At 44.6% G+C, this 14,220-nt stretch overlaps 2 non-coding genes across 2 annotated transcripts; both read right to left on the bottom strand.

Annotated features, from left to right (window-relative positions):
• Positions 1 to 350: 350 nt before the first annotated feature.
• Positions 351 to 426, bottom strand: trnak-cuu (transfer RNA lysine (anticodon CUU)). The gene has a single exon. It is a non-coding gene; the product is annotated as a tRNA-Lys (tRNA).
• A 5,987-nt stretch (positions 427 to 6,413) lies between these two features.
• Positions 6,414 to 6,498, bottom strand: trnak-uuu (transfer RNA lysine (anticodon UUU)). Its single transcript is given in 2 exon segments — positions 6,414 to 6,449; positions 6,462 to 6,498. It is a non-coding gene; the product is annotated as a tRNA-Lys (tRNA).
• Between the last annotated feature and the right edge of the window lie 7,722 nt (positions 6,499 to 14,220).

The raw sequence follows: 14,220 nt of genomic DNA, 5'->3' as shown, positions 1-14,220 counted from the left end.
GGAGAAGGAAAGAGACAAAATGTATGAGAGAAGATCAGGAACTCAGGGAGAATCAGAGGGTCAGGGGAGGTCGGGAGGGATCAGAGAGACCAATGGATTCAGAATTGTCATTTTCTGAACTGAACATTTTCTAAATATCAACATATTTAATGAACCTGAATTGAAGAGATAACCTGGAGGGTTATAACCCACGGGCAGGGAATGAATATTTCGAATCGGGACGGGCCTGGATGTTTGACCGTGCTCATGATTTTTCTTCCCACAGCTCAGTGGAGTGTTCGATGATATCACTGGATTTTATCAATTGATGAGAGTTTGCACCTGGAGCCCTTTGTGAGAAATAAAACACAAACCGCCTAACGTGGGACTCGAACCCACGACCCTGAGATTAAGAGTCTCATGCTCTACCGACTGAACCAGCCTGGTCTACTACTCACCCACTCTAAATGTGCTGGGAGGGAGGCAGCTGTTGGCTTTGCTTCAGAGGCTCAGTTTGGCCGACAATCCGAGGGGAGCTCCTTCGATTTTCAGTCTGGGAGTCAGTCTGATGCCTTTCCCTGTCATCCAGCCTTGCGCTGAGCATTGCAGGAACACAGGGACAGGAGAAGACCATTCAGCCCCTCGAACCTGCTGTGCCATTGAGTTAGATTATTTGTGACCTTTACCTCAACTCTACCCGTCTTGGACACAGATCCCTTGTTATTTTTTTTTTAAAATCTATGAATATCTGTCTTGAAAATTTGAACTAACTCAGAATCCACAGCATTTGGCGGAGAGATTTCTAAATTTCTGCCGTTCTTTGTGCGCTGAAGTGCTCACTGTTTTCTTCAATGAATGATTTCGCTCCAATTTTAAGATTGAGTCCCCAGACAGAGGGATGGATTCCACTCATTGCTCGATAATAAAACTCAGACCTCTCACTCTTTATCCCTCTCAACATTACAATCCATTTTGCTCAGGATTTATTTCTCTCTTTTTAAAATGTTCTTCGTGCTTTTCATTGTAAACATTTCGTTTAAAATATTACTGAGAGAAGAAAGCTGATGTTTTGTGATTAAAAACCTTTGAATCAGTGAGGAATCAAACCAGTGACCCGAGATACGCTGGTCAGGAGCGAATAATTTCCACTCTGATTCTGTCCGTGAAAATGAGGGAGACACAGAACAACCAAACATTGAACTGAACCAGAAATGTTCCAACACTCGATCTCGGAGCTCAGTTTAGGTTCGTGTTCTGCTGATGATATCTTAACATTATCTTGTGGTTGACCACTTTTAACCAGGTTCATGGCCAGATTCTCCCATCATCCCATTGCCCACGTTGCTGCTCCCTCTCTCACTCACTTCTCGAGTTACGCCGAAACCACAGCACAGAAACAGAGCATTCGGCCGAGCTGGAGTCTGCCGGCGTTTATCTCCACACGAGCCTCTTCCCCACTATTTCATCTCACCCTATCACCATATCCTTCCATTCCTTTCCCCCGCATGTGCTTATCGAGCTTCCCCTTAAATGCATCTATGCTATTTGCCTCAACTACGCCTTGTGGTAGTGAGTTCCACATTCTTACCACTCTTTCTGTAAAGAAGTTTCTCCTGAAATGCCTATTGGATTTATTAGCGAATATTTTATATTTATGAGCTCGAGTTCTGGTCTCCCCCATAAGTGGAAACATTTTCTCCACGTTTACCCTATCAAACTCCTATCATTATTTTAAAGACCTCTATCAGGTCACCCCTCAGCCTTCTCTGTTCCAGAAAAAAAGAGCGCCTGCCTGTTTAGTCTTTCCTGATAAATGCATCCTTTCAGTTCTGGTATCATCCTTGGAAATATTTTTTGCACTCTCTCCAATGCCTCTACACCCTTTCTATAATATGGAGACCAGAACTGTGCAGAATACTCCAAATGTGGTCCAACGAAGTTTAATATAACTTTTCTGCTTTTCAATTCTATCCCCCTAGAAATGAAACCCAATGCTTGGTTTACCTTTTCTTATTGCCTTATAAACCTGTGTAACTACTTTTAGTGGTTTGTGTATCTCTACCCCGAGATCCCTTTGCTCCTCTAACCCATTTAGACTCTTCTTATCCAAACAATGTAGGAACAGGAGTAGGCCATTCAGCCCCTCGTACCTGCTCCGCCATTTGATAAGATCATGGCTGATCTGTGATCTAACTCCATATACCTGCCATTGGCGCATATCCCTTAATATCTTTGATTGCCAAAAAGCTATCTATCTCAGGTTTAAATTTAGCAATTGAGCGAGTATCAATTGCCGTTTGCGGAAGAAATTTCCAAACTTCTACCACCCTTTAAGTGTAGAAATGTTTTCTAATCTCACTCCTGAAAGGTCTGGCTCTAATTTTTAGACTGTGCCCCCTCCTTCTAGAATCCCCAACCAGCGGAAATAGTTTCTCTCCATCCACCCAATCCGTTCCGCTTAATATCTTATAAACTTCGATCAGATCACCCCTTAACCTTCTAAACTCGAGAGAATACAACTCCAATTTGTGTAATCTCTCCTCGTAACTTAACCCTTGAAGTCCGGGTATCATTCTAGTAAACCAGCGCTGCACACCCTCCAAGGCCAATATGTCCTTTCGAAGGTGCGGTGCCCAGAACTGCTCGCAGTCCTCCAGGTGTGGTCTAACCAGAGTTTATGTATAGCTGCAGCATAACTTCTGCCCCCTTGTACTCCAGTCCTCGAGATATCAAGGCCAGCATTCCATTAGTCTTATTGATTATTTTCTGCACCTGTTCATGACACCTCAATGATCGATGTACCTGAACCCCGAAGTCCCTTTGGACATCCACTGTTTTTTACTTTTTACCGTTTCGAAAGTACCCTGTTCTGTCCATTGAATTCCATTTGCCAAAGTTTTGCCCATTCATCTAATCTATCAATATCCCTTTGTAATTTTATGTTTTCATCTGCACTGCTTACAATGCCACCAATCATTCTGTCATTGGCAAACTTAGATATGAGACTTTCTATGCCTTCATCTAAGTTGTTAATAAATATTGTGAATAATTGAGGCCCTGCGGGACTCCACTAGTCACATTCTGCCAATGTGAGTACCTACCCATTATCCCTACTCTCTGTCGCCTTTCGCTCAGCCAATTTCCTAACCAAGTCCGTACTTTTCCCTCGATTCCATGGGCTTCTAACTTAGCTAACAGTCTCTTATGTGGGACCTTATCAAATGCCTTCTGGAAGTCCATATCAATAACATCCATTGACATTCCCCTGTCCACTACTTTAGTCACCTCTTCAAAAAATTCAATCAGGTTTGTCAGGCACGACCTACCTTTCACAAATCCATGCTGGCTCTCCCTAATTAACTGAAAATTCTCGAGGTGTTCAGTCACCCGATCCTTAATGATAGACTCCAGCAATTTCTCCACAAGAGATGTTAGGCTAACTGGTCGAGAATTCCCTGGTTTCCCTCTCTCCCCTTTCTAAAAAGCGGAGTGACATGTGCAATTTTCCAATCTCGAGGGACAGTTCCTGAATCTAGAGAACTTTGAAAGATTATAGTTAGGGCATCTGCAATGTGCTCACCAAAATACTGACGCAAAGTAATTGTTCAATGACAACATCCCCACTTTCAGTTTTTAAGGGGCCAACACTGCTCCTGACCACCCTCTTTTTCCTAATATAACTATAAAAGTTCTTCGTATTGGTTTTGATATCCCTTGCAAGTTTCTTTTCATACTCTCTTTTTGTAGCTCTTCCGATCTGTTTTGTGACCCTTTGTTGATCTTTGTATCTTTCCCATTCGCCAGGATCTGTGCGATTTTTTGCCTTTTTGTATGACCTTTCCTTGTGTCTTAGACTGTCCCTTACCTCTTTAGTTGTCCATGGCTGTTTTTTTGGCAAGTAGAGTTCTTGTCCCTCAGGGGTATAAACCGATTCTGTATCACGTTAAATGTTTCTTTAAACATTTCCCACTGATCATCAGTCGTTTTACCCATTAACAGATTTGCCCAGTTTACTGTGGACAGTCTCTGTCTCATCCCATTAAAGTCGGCCTTACCCAAGTCTGGAATCTTAGCAGCTGACTCACTTTTTTCCCTTTCAAACACTACATTGAACTCGATCATGTTATGATCACTATTGGATAGATGTTCACGCACAGTTAAGCTGTTAACTAAATCTGGTTCATTGCTCATTACTAAATCTAGTATGGCTTGCCCCCGTGTTGCCTCTAGGACATACTGCTGTAGAAAACTATCCCGGACACACTCAAGAAATTCACTACCTTTCTGACAGTTGCCAATCTGCTTTTCCCAATCTATGTGAAGGTTACAGTCCCCCATTAAGACCACTATGCCTTTGTTACACGCTTGTCTAATCTCTGCATTTCTACAATCTCGCACTTCAGAGCTGCTGCCAGGGGTCCTATACACAACTCCCACTATAGTCTTAGATCCTTTCCTATTTCTCAATTCAACCCATAAGGGTCTCTATTGGCTGCTTACCTCTCGTTATATCCTCCTTTATCATTGAAGCGATTTCATCTCTAATCACTAAGGCTACTCCTCCCCCTCTTCCATTTTCCCTATCTCTCCTGTAGACCTTATAACCCGGTATATTTAGTTCCCAATCCTGACCATCCTGCAGCCATGTCTCAGTCATAGCTATCATGTCACACCTTCGAATTTGAATTTGTACCTGTCGTTCATTTAATTTATTCCTTTTCCTCCGTGTATTTGTATATCGAACTCTTCGTTGGGCCACACGCCCTCGCCTGACCTTCAGTTTTGATGCTGGGTTAATCGCCTTACACCTTCTAGTTTTCACTATATCTGTAGTGCCTAAAGTACACTTTCTTTCTGCTGCTCTACGCTTTTCCCTTTCACTCGACCTTGAAATTGCCCTCGGCTTTCATCTCACTGAAGTAGAGTGTGGCCGCATTGTATCTTATGTCGTGTAAGTGATGAGGTTGGGGTAGGTATGGGTCTTATCCAATTTCTTAAATCTCAACTAGCGCCAGGGAAAAGAAACTTCCACGATCTACAAGGCACAAGTCACGAGTGTGATGGAATACTCTCCACTTGCCTGGATGAGTGCAGCTCCAACAACACTCAAGAAGCTCGACACCATCCAGGACAAAGCAGCCTGCTTGATTGGCACCCCATCCACCACCCTAAACATTCACTCCCTTCACCATCGGCGCACCACGGCTGCAGTGTGTACCATCCACATGATGCACTGCAGCAACTCGCCAAGGCTTCTTCGACAGCACCTCCCAAACCTGCGTCCTCTACCACCTAGAAGGTCAAGAGCAGCAGGCACATGGGAACAACAACACCTGCACGTTCCCCTCCAAGTCACACACCATCCCGACTTGGAAACATATCGGCCGTTCCTTCATCGTCGCTGGGTCAAAATCCTGGAACTCCCTTCCTAGCAGCAATGTGGGAGAACCTTCACCACACGGACTGCAGTGGTTCAGGAAGGCGGCTCACCACCACCTTCTCAAGGGCAAATAGGGATGGGCGATAAATGCCGGCCTCGCCAGCGACGCCCACATCCCATGAACGAATAAAAAAAAATAGGAATTCCTTCAGTTTGAAACAGAAAGTTTGATTGATCAATGGCGATTAGAGCAAGTATTCATCATTTTCCAGTTTAATGAATTTTGCGTAATTAAGACAGTAAACTATTTTGTAAAAGTTAATTTCCTGAACGGGAATTGGACCTATCTCCGGCACTGAGAGCATTTGTAGATGGCAGCTACTTTCTGAGTTTTTCCTTTAACGTTGTTTAAAGTCGAGTTTCAGTTGTGCAGTGATTATCACGTTCGTCTTATTGCTGCAAGGAAACATTTTGAAAACGTTATCAAATAAAAATAAAAAAGCAAGTGCCGTTGAGGCGGTTGGCCGTTGGTCAGTTAATCTGTGTTTAAACATGAATAAAATACAACAGCTCACAGAAGCGGTAGAATTTATTTTCTATGCACAGTTCTGCTCACACTCAAACACGACACAGACTCCGACAGTGTCTGTCCCTCACTCCCGTTTCCTGCCCTGACGGTGTGGAAAGCCTCTCTCAAAGCTGCACATTGCGACTGGTTTCAGTTGATTTGTGAGAGATCATCAAAGGATCCTGCAGCGCTGTCTCGGTTCATAACTGCAGTTCGAAACCGCATTGCAGCCGTGGCAACAAACACATCAGTTTTTCGATGTTCTCCAGCTCCAGGAGTGAGTGAGGCCACGACAGCAACAATATTCTGGCCCCGCGCTCTCCGATCACACATTGCTGGCAGGAAGCAGCCTCAGACAGCGTATTACTGACCATCCCTGGGGAACAAGATCCCACTGAAGCTTTCACAACACATCGCAGGCATCGTCTGTCCCGCAGCTGTTGCTCTGCTGCAAAGTCAGAGCTTGCCAGCAGTTTCAAAATTGAGAGCCTGAAGAGGGATTTGAACCCTGGACCCTCAGATCACGACCGGCTTTAAAAGTCTGATGCTCTAGCGACTGAGCTACCCAGGCTCGCGGCAAGCTGGTCGTCCATTATACACATTCATGGTAGGACTCTGAATTATCCCGAGTTGATGTCGAATCAGGTTGAGGGTCCCTTTCATAAAATTCTCATTAACATGTTGAGGAGAATTCTTGTTTCTGTTGAACGTGATGTAAGAAACATGGACAGCGAACTCTCCCCAGTGTAGTTCACATTCTCGAAATTAAGAGTAATTTAAACGAGTAAACTCCTTCAAGGGAGTCACAAACGAGCTTAATCCAAGGCAAGTCTTGGCAGCAGAGCTCGCACCCGTGATATGCTCCTCCTGCACAATGTGGGAAGTCATCGACACTACCAGTGTCCCTGGTGACCATGTGTGCAGGAAGTGTGTCCAGCTGCAGCTAGTGGCTAACTGCATTTCAGAGCTGGGGCTGCGGGTGGATTCACTGTGGAGCATCCACGATGCTGAGACTATCGTGGATAGCACGTTCAGTGAGGTGGTCACTCCGCAGGTGAAGATTACGCAGGCAGAAAGGAAATGGGTGACCGCCAGGCAGAGTAAAAGGACTCGGCAGGTCGAGCAGGAGTCCCCTGGTGCCATCTCCCTCTCAAACAGATATTCATCTTTGAATATTGTTGGGGGAGATGGTTTATCGGGGGAATGCGGCAAGAGCCAAGATCATGGCATCATGAGTGACTCAGCTGCACAGGAGGGCAGGAAAAAGAATGGGAGAGCAATAGTGATTGGGGATTCAATTGTAAGGGGAACAGATAGGCGTTTCTGCGGCCACAGACGTGATTCCAGGATGGTATGTTGCCTCCCTGGTGCCAGGATCAAGGATGTCACGGAGCGGCTGCAGGACATTCTGAAGGGGGAGGGTGAACTGCCAGAGGTCGTGGTCCATATTGGTACCAACGATATTGGTTAAAAAAAAAGGATGAGCTCCTGGAAGCAGAATATAGGGAGTTAGGAGATAAATTAAAAAGCAGGAGCTCTCATGTCGTAATCTCAGGATTGCTCCCAGTGCCACGTGCAAGCGAGAGCAGAAATAGGAGAATAGACCAGATGAATGCGTGGCTTGAGAGATGGTGCAGGAGGGAGGGGTTTAAATTTCTGATGCATTGGGACCGATTCTGGGAAAGGCGGGACCTGTACAAGCTGGACGGGTTGCACCAAGCAGAACCGGGACCAATATCCTCGCGGGGGCATTTGCTAGTTTTGTTGGGGAGGGTTTAAATAGTATGGCAGGGGGATGGGAACGAAAGGGCAGGTACAGATAGGACAAATTCAGACCAGGAAACGGGAAGTAGAAAATAAGTTAGTGACGTAGTTAGCGACTCTGAAAGGCAAAAGAAGCAAAGGTTAAATAGTGTTCAGCACAGTAATTTGACGGGGTTAAAGGGTATATACTTCAATGCAAGGAGTATGACAAACAAAGCAGATGAGCTCAGGGCACAGATAGACACATGGCAGCATGATATTATTGGTATAATGGAAACCTGGCCAAAAGAGGGGGATAATTGGCAGCTTAATACCCCTGGATATAGAGTTTTCAGGCAGGATAGTGTAGATGATAAAAAAGGAGAGGGGTAGCATTATTGGTTAAAGAATCAATTACAGTTGTGAGAAGGGGTGATATGCTAAATGGATCATCAATCGAAGCCATGTGGGTTGAGCTAAGAAATAAAAAAAGGGGCAGTCACACTAGGAGTGTACTATAGACCCCCGAATAGTGAAAGGGAGATAGAAGAACAAATATGAAGGCAAATTTCTGAGTGCAAAAATAAGAGAGTAATAATAGTCGGGGACTTCAACTACCCGAACATCAACTGGGATTCAAACAGTGTGAGGGGCACAGAGGGCGCAAAATTCTTGATCGGTGTCCAGGAGAACTTTTTTAGCCAGTACGTGACAAGCCCAACAAGAGGGGATGCAGTTCTATATTTAGTCCTGGGAAATGAAGATGGGCAAGTGGGTGAAGTGACAGTGGGTGACCATATTGGGGAGAGTGCCCACAATTCAGTTAGTTTTAGCATTATTATGGAAAAGGACAGAGTTAAATCAGGAGTAAATGTTTTAAATTGGGGGAAGGCAAATTTTACAGAACTAAGAGGTGATTTGGCAGAAGTGGACTGGACACAACTGCTTGAGGAGAAATCAGTGGCAAGCCAATGGGAGGCACTAAAAAGTGAAATTCTACGGGTACAATGCAGACACGTCCCCTCAAAGAAAAAGGGTGGCACTGCCAAATTTAGAGCCTCCTGGTTGTCTCGAAGTATACGGGGCAAGATAAAGCAGAAAAAGAAAGGTTATAACTGTCACAGAAAACTAAATACTGCAAAAAGCCTAGAGGAGTATGGAAAGTACAGGGATGACATAAAAAAAGGAAATATGGAAAGCAAAGAGAGGGCATGTAAGAATGTTAGCTAGTAAGATTAAAGAGACCCGAAAGATGTTTTATTAGTACATTAAGAACAAGAGGATAGCCAAGGAAAAGGTGGGACCTATCAGGGATGATAAGGGTAACTTGTGTGTAGAAGCAGGGGATGTGGGTAGGGATTTAAATCAATATTTTGTCTCTGTATTCACAAAGGAAAGGGATGATCCGGACGTAGTAGTTAAAGAGGAGAGGTGTGAAATATTGGATAAGGTAAACATAACGAGAGAGGAAGTACCAGAGGGATTGGAATCCTTGAAAGTTGATAAATCACCAGGGCCGGATGGATTGTTTCCTAGGCTATTGAAGGAAGCCAGGGAGGAAATAGCGGATGCTCTGAGGATCATTTTCCAATCCTCACTAGATACAGGGGAGGTACCGGAGGACTGGAAGACTGCAAACGTAGTACCATTGTTTAAAAAGGGTACGAGGGAAAGGCCGAACAATTATAGTCCGGTCAGTCTTACCTCGGTGTTGGGCAAACTATTAGAATCAATACTGTGAGATAGGATAAACTGTCACTTGGAAAGGCAAGGTTTAATCAGGGACAGTCAGCATGGATTTGTTCAGGGAAGGTCATGCCTTACAAATCTGATTAAATTCTTTGAGGAAGTGACAAGGAGGATTGATGAGGGTAGTGCAGTGGATGTTGTCTACATGGATTTTAGTAGGGCAATTGACAAGGTCCCACATGGCAGACTGGTCAGAAAGGTAAAAGCCCATGGGATACAGGGAAATGTGGTGAATTGGATCCAAAATTGGCTCAGTAACAGGAAACAAAGGGTAAAAGTGGATGGATGTATTTGCGAATGGAAATCCATTTCCAGTGGTGTGCCACAGGGCTCAGTGTTGGGTCCCTTGCTGTTTGTGGTGTATATTAATGATTTGGACTTGGAATACTGTGTACAGTTCTGGTCACCCTATTATAGAAAGGATATTATTAAACGAGAAAGAGTGCAAAAAAGATTTACTAGGATGATACCGCCACTTGATGGTTTGACTTATCGCGAGAGGTTGGACAGACTGGGACTTTTTTCCCTGGAGAGTAGGAGGTTAAGGGGTGATCTTATAGAAGTCTATGAAATAATGAGGGGCTTAGATAAGGTAGATAGTCAAAATCTTTTCCCAAAGGTAGGGGAGTCTATAACGAGGTGGCATAGATTTAAGGTGAGAGGGGAGAGATACAAAAGGGTCCAGAGGGGCAATTTTTTCACTCAAAGTGTGGTGAGTGTCTGGGACGAGCTGCCAGAGGCAGTTGTTGAGGCGGGTACAATTTTGTCTTTTAAAAAGCATTTGGACAGTTTCATGGGTAAGATGGGCATGGAGGGATATGGGCCAAGTGCAGGCAATTGGGACCAGCTTAGTGGTATAAACTGGGCGACATGGACATGTTGGGCCGAAGGGCCTGTTTCCATGTTGTAAACTTCTCTGATTCTATGATTCTAATGAGAGGTGATCTTATTGAAACATATAAGATCCTGAGGGGACGAGAAGGGGTAGATGCTGAGAGGATGTTTCCCCTTGTGGGAGAGAATAGAACTGGAGGATTCCCATTTAAGACAGAGATGAGGGGAAATTTTTTCTCTCTGAGGGTCGTGAGTCTGTGGAACTCCCTTCCCCAGGTAGCGGTGGAGGCAGGGTCAATGAATATTTTTAAGACTGGGAAAAGATTTTGATTATCTATCTTATCTATGCCCCTCATTATTTTATAGACTTCTCTAAGATCACCCCTTAACCTCCTACTCTCCAGGGAAAAAAGTCCCAGTCTATCTAACCTCTCCCGATAAGTCAAACCATCAAGTCCCGGTAGCATCCTAGTAAATCTTTTCTGCACTCTTTCTAGTTTAATAATATCCTTTCTATAATAGGGTGACCAGAACTGTACACAGTATTCCAAGTGTGGCCTTACTAATGTCTTGCACAACTTCAACATGACATCCCAACTCTTGTATTCAAAGTTCTGACCAATGTGAGCAAGCATGCCGAATGCCTTCTTCACCACCCTATCCACCTGTGACTCCATTTTCAAGGAGCTATGAACCTGTACTCCAAGATCTCTTTGTTCCATAACTCTCCCCAACACATTAACGGAGTAGGTCCTGGTCCGATTCGATCTACCAAAATGCATCACCTCACATTTATCTAAATTAAACTCCATCTGCCATTCATCGGCCCACTGGCCCAATTTATCAAGATCCCGTTGCAATCCTAGATAACCTTCTTCACTGTCCACAATGCCACCAATCTTGGTGTCATCTGCAAACTTACTAACCATGCCTCCTAAATTCTCATCCAAATCATTAATATAAATAACAAATAACAGCGGACCCAGCACCGATCCCTGAGGCACACCGCTGGTCACAGGCTTCCAGTCTGAAAAACAACCCTCTACAACCACCCTCTGTCTTCTGTCGTCAAGCCAATTTTGTATCCAATTGGCTACCTCACCTTGGATCCCGTGAGATTTAACCTTATGTAACAACCCACCATGCGGTACCTTGTCGAAGGCTTTGCTAAAGTCCATGAAGACCACATCTGCTGCACAGCCCTCATCTATCTTCTTGGTTACCCCTTCAAAAAACTCAATCAAATTCGTGAGACATGATTTTCCTCTCACAAAACCATGCTGACTGTTCCTAATTAGTCCCTGCCTCTCCAAATGTCTGTAGATCCTGTCTCTCAGAATACCCTCGAACAACTTACCCACTACAGATGTCAGGCTCACCGGTCTGTCGTTCCCAGGCTTTTCCCTGCCGCCCTTCTTAAACAAAGGCACAACATTTGCTACCCTCCAATCTTCAGACACCTCACCTGTAGCTGTCGATGATTCAAATATCTCTGCTCGGGGACCCTCAATTTCCTCCCTAACCTCCCATAACGTCCTGGGATACATTTCGTCAGGTCCCGGAGATTTATCTACCTTAATGCGCGTTAAGACTTCCAGCGCCTCCCTCTCTGTGGTTCCGCACATAGATGATCTTGTTGATCCTTAAGAGGCCCTACTCTCTCCCTAGTTATTATTTTGCCCTTTATGTACTTGTAGAAGCTCTTTGGAATCTCCTTTGCCTTATCTGCCAAAGCAATCTCATGTCCCCTTTTTGCCCTCCTGATTTCTCTCTTAACTCTACTCCGGCAATCTCTATACTCTTCAAGGGATCCACTTGATCCCAGCTGTCTATGCATGTCATATGCCTCCTTCTTCTTTTTGACTAGGGCCTCAATCTCCCGAGTCATCCAAGGTTCCCTACTTCTACCAGCCTTGCCCTTCACTTTATAAGGAATGTGATTACCCTGAACCCTGGTGAACACACTTTTGAAAGCCTCCCACTTACCAGACGTCCCTTTGCCTGCCAACAGACTCTGCCAATCAACTTCTGAAAGTTCCTGTCTATTACCATCAAAATTGGCCGTTCCCCAATTTAGAATTTTAACTTTTGGGCCAGACCTATCATTCTCCATAGCTATCATAAAACTAATGGAATTATGATCACTGGTCCCAAAGTGATCCCTCACTAACACTTCTGTCACCTGCCCTTCCTTATTTCCCAAGAGGAGGTCAAGTTTTGCCCCCTCTCTAGTCGGGCCATCCACATACTGAATGAGAAATTCCTCCTGAATGCACTCAACAAATTTCTCTCCATCCAAGCCCCTAATGCTATGGCTGTAACAGTCAATGTTGGGAAAGTTCAAGTCCCCCACTATTACCACCCTATTTTTCTTGCAGCTGTCTGTAATCTCCTTACATATTTGCTCCTCAATTTCCCATTGACTATTTGGTGGTCTGTAGTACAATCCTGTCAAAGTGATCTCTCCCTTCTTATTTTTCGGTTCTACCCATATAGACTCAGCAGGCGAACCCTCAGATATATCCCCTCTCACTACTGCCGTGATGTTCTCCCTAATCAAGAACGCAACTGCCCCTCCTCTCTTACCTCCTGCTCTATCTTTCCTATAGCATCTGTACCCTGGAACATTGAGTTGCCAGTCGTGCCCCTCCCTTAGCCATGTTTCAGTAATAGCTATAACATCCCAGTCCCATGTACCCATCCATGCCCTGAGTTCATCTGCCTTGCCCATCAGAATTCTTGCATTGAAATAAATGCAGTTTAATCTAGACTTCCCTTGGTCTTTGCCCTGCTTTCTCAGAGCATCTGTCCGGTCATGTTTTGTACACTCAGTTTGATAGATTCCTGATTAACAAGGGAGTGAAAGGTAAAAGTAGGTAGATGGGAAAGTCGGGTTGAGGTCACAATCAGTTCAGCCATGATCTTAACAAATGACAGGGCAGGCTCGAGGGGCCGAATGTCCTACTCCTGCCTTAATTCGGATGTTCGTACATGCACAGGTTTATTAAGCACATGATAATAACTATTATTCAAAGTTACAGATACCGAACCACCATGAAATTCTCACACATCTTCTGTCACTGTGAAGTTAAAAGACAAATAGTCTACAAGATCTCGTTCCACTGGCACCGACAAGCCTCTAAAGAGAAATTTTTATATTAATTTGATTAGCCCGTTGCTAACACGCTGATTCTTCGATGGACAATGCAAGCTGAAGTATCGGAATTACAATGCCAAGAAGGAATGGCCGCCACTCAGTGCGTTGTTCACTGTACAAGAAAATACGGCTCTGAGGGAAGTACAAACAAGTAAACAGCAAGTGGACAACGACTGCCCATGGGAAACCGGTAATCAGAAAGAAAGAAAGAGCAAGGATCTGTTGAAAATAAATGAGTCAGACTTTGGTATATCGAAGGACGGAGAAGCATCAATATGGCCTGTCGGAGTGTTCTACACGGACATAATAGAATCAGGGGACCCTGAGGGCCCCAGATGGGAATTGAGGTTCCCCGGTTTAGACCAAGGCCATGAATGACGGTCCCAGTGTCAGGATCTGAATCGCACCAACATGAACACCACTGGGGTAAGAGGAAGAGTGAGGAAAGGACACTGGATGGATATGAGTGACACGTATCCCACGATAACAACGGCTCCAGGGAAGGGTTTGGTCGGTCAGCCAACATATCAGTTGGTGTATTCCAACGTGCGATCGGAAATTGTATGGGTTGTACTGGGGATGACCGATGTAACATTACCAAAAGGATTTCGTGATGGAAATTGGCTACGAACGGCGTAAGGTCACAAATTGCATCACTTTAGACAACAGACAGGGAGATCGGTGTGCCTGTTAACACAAGCTGGCGGGTATATTAGACCAACATATAAGTTACAAACAGGAGAGCATTGCGAGTTCCCAGTAAGAGGACATAACATTACGACTATACAACTGAATGCGACTTACAAAAGG

This window comes from Heptranchias perlo, chromosome 42 (assembly GCF_035084215.1).
Source record: "Heptranchias perlo isolate sHepPer1 chromosome 42, sHepPer1.hap1, whole genome shotgun sequence".
In the NCBI taxonomy this organism is placed as follows: domain Eukaryota; kingdom Metazoa; phylum Chordata; class Chondrichthyes; order Hexanchiformes; family Hexanchidae; genus Heptranchias; species Heptranchias perlo.
Note: the sequence above shows the minus strand (reverse complement) of the source record. Positions and strands in the feature narration are given on the sequence as shown.